Below are 3,157 nucleotides of genomic sequence, written 5' to 3' on the forward strand. Positions count from 1 at the left end.
CTTTAGTCACTTTTATTAGACCTACATGAAATACTGTTATAATATTGATAAATGATCACTCAACCAGTGTTCAGAGAGATGGGAATCTGTTTAAATCAAAAAGTATTTGAAATACTTTTATTACCATTTCACACTATTGAGTCAAGATATTAGAGTTAATAAAATTGAAAGAGTTCATAATACTGACGATACTGTTAACAAGCGATGAAACATGAGACTACTGAAATAAGTCAGAATGTGAGGGAGCCTGCATGAGGTTATAGAGCATCACTGAACAACAATCTTTGCCTTCAAGTTTTGTAATGCATCTAGTGGGAATTCTGTCCCCAGTTTAAATGGAGTGAAAGCCTTATATTGTGTTTTCCTCAGGTAAGTGATGCACTTGTGCTTATCCATCATGTAAACTAAGTTTTGCAACTTAATAATTATACAGCGTATTTCTTGGCCTTGCAAACAAACAAACCAAAACAAGTCTGCTGCTGCTGGCCAAGGAGAGAAAGTCTCACTGGAGTCCCCACTACAGGCATTGTCATGGCTTACACTGACATAAGCAGGGTATTTTACTTCTTTCTTTGCTACTCTTATGGCTCTGCACCAATTACAATTAAATATACATATAAAAAACCTGGAACCACAAACAAGTTCAGATGCTACACTGCAGAACACTGTTGTGCAGCTTTTTCACATTGTCTTTAATGTAAAACCTGGAGAAAAAAAAGTCACGGAATCTAGGTACTACCCATTCACTGGGCTGAAAAACCATATTCCCTTGCGCTTCATCAAACAGAACCGTCTCAGCAGAACATATTTTACCCCTGCCAATATCCTGGTCTCATAATTCTGCTGGTACCCTTCTCTGCTGTGCATACATGCTCCCACACCTTCCCACCACCTGTGCCAGATAAGGGTGGACTGCAGCTGCTCACAGAGATTCATCCTTAAAAATCTTCTTGACTTTGCATGTTCTAAGACATTGATCCAACAGCTGAATCAGTTTGCTGTGCCTCTCCAAGGAAGTGCTCCCTAAATTTCCACCTGTTTGAAACACTGATATTGAACTAATTGTGGAACTAAAACTTCAGCCCAAACCACAGTAATTGTAGGGGGAAATCTGCTTTGTGCAATTGGATGAGGGAGTCAGCAATTGGATAAGGCTTTAAGGGGAAACTTTCCGCTATAACAAAAAGCTTTAAGGCAGTGCAGTAAAGAAGTGTGGGTTGCACTTCTTAAGCTGGAAAAAAAATAAGGTTTGGTGTTGCAGGGAGGACTTTGCTACACAGATAACGATGTTTTTGCACCTTAGTGTTTGTGTCGCAGTTAAACACAACAGAGCTTACAAAGCACAGAACACAACAAAACACACTCGTTTTGGAATTCTAATCTAAAAGACCACAGATCTCCGGGTCTGTGCTCCCCGAGGAACGCACACAGACAGCGGCCTTCCCGCAACCAGGCTCTGAGGCCGTAGCAAACGCGGTGCTTTGATAAACATTCAAACCATTAAACAAAACACATACACACAAAAACAACCAAACCACATCACTTATTTTGGGGACGGGTTTGTAGCCGGGCCCTACCACCGCCATCGCTCTCTTCCCTCTGAACCCGAAAGCAGAAGGGGAGGGCGCGGCCCGCCCCGCAACGCGGCGCTCCCCGCATCCCCTCCGCTCCGCCTGGCAGGGGCGAGCAGCGGCCCCGCGTCCGCCCCCACCCCCGCCCCTTCCCCTCCTCGCGGCGGGGCCCGGCACATCCGCGCAGGCAGCGTCGCCGCCGACCAGAAGCCGCCGCCCCGCGGCCCTGGGAACGTCGGCAGGTACCGGGGGGCGGTGGGGAAGGGGACGAGGCGTGGCGGCGGTGCAGGCCGCGGCGAGCGGAAAGTCGGCGCCGCGCGTCGTTGTCCGTCGGGCCCGGCCCGGCCTCCGGAGCAGCGCGGAAGGGAGCGGTGGCCCAGGCCCGGCCTCCCGCCTCTCTTCCCGCCCAGCCCAGCCCAGCCCCCGGGGCCGCTCCGCTCCGCTCCAGGCTGCGGCTCTGTCGCGGGCCCTCAGCCCCCTCACCTGCCCGCCCGCCTCCCTTGCCGCGGGGCCTGCCCCCACCCGGCCTCACCTCACCTCGGAGGCGGGACCGCGGCTTCCCCTGCCTGCGCCTGGCGAAAGCGATCCCTCCGGCACACAGTGGGAATGGAAGCTGGCTGAGCCAGCTTAAGAAAGCACGGTTGCGATGGCCATGTTTCCCCAGTTACGTTGTTATTGTGCTTTCTACAAAACAGCTGCTTCAAAATCTGCGCCGTAGATATACGCTCACTTCCCTCCAGGTGTTTCTGCCTTGGGGAAAGGAAAAAGAGGTGAAGCTAATTCGGTGCCAAAAAGCCGTGCAGCTGAGGTGTGTTTCTCAGCGCTGTCACTCACTCACAGCCTGCTAACAAAACAGCGGTGTTTACAATGTTAACATTCGTGCATGCAGACAGGAAACCACCGCTTCCCAAATTCAGAAAGGCAGCTTGAAACAGTTTCACTGGTGGACCACTCACAGAACAGAGAGCAGTCAATGGGCAAAGGAACGACTAGCTGCTCTCTTTTTCTTTCTTTTTTTTTTAATGTTTTCGTGTTTTATGAGGCTTTGATAGTACAAAACATCAAAGATGTCTGTTGTCTTTTTTAGCACATGTTCTTTGGCAACGTTTTTGCATCTTACAGCCCACTTTTTTTTGGGATTTCTTGAAAGCCAAGACTTAAACAAATGGCTCTCTATTTTTGGAACCCACAAAAATACCCTGAAAGAACCAATGATTTTTCTTTCTGTGAAAGCTCACTCTTCATGATTTTCAAAGCAGTGGAACCTGATGTTTGTTTTGAGTCAGGAACCCAAAAGAAAGGGCAGCCAAAAGTATGAACCATTCTGAAAACCTTGTCAAGAACATGCAAGTTTTTGAACCTGAATCTTTGCAAATTTAAGGTAATACTTCATTCAATATCCGAGTTGTTAAAAAGAAAAAGAAACAACATAGAAATACTATATTCTGGTAAGATACACTTAAGTTTTGTAATTTAAAGTCTCTTAGGGCATAAGATACAGTTTTGTCTTCAGGCATTTCATTCAGTAGTAAGTGAATGTTTGGGTAGGAAGATGCATTCTGTTTATGCGTCCACCTAGGAGTCAC

The sequence above is a fragment of the Coturnix japonica genome, chromosome 11 (genome assembly GCF_001577835.2).
Source record: "Coturnix japonica isolate 7356 chromosome 11, Coturnix japonica 2.1, whole genome shotgun sequence".
NCBI classification, from domain to species: Eukaryota; Metazoa; Chordata; class Aves; order Galliformes; family Phasianidae; genus Coturnix; species Coturnix japonica.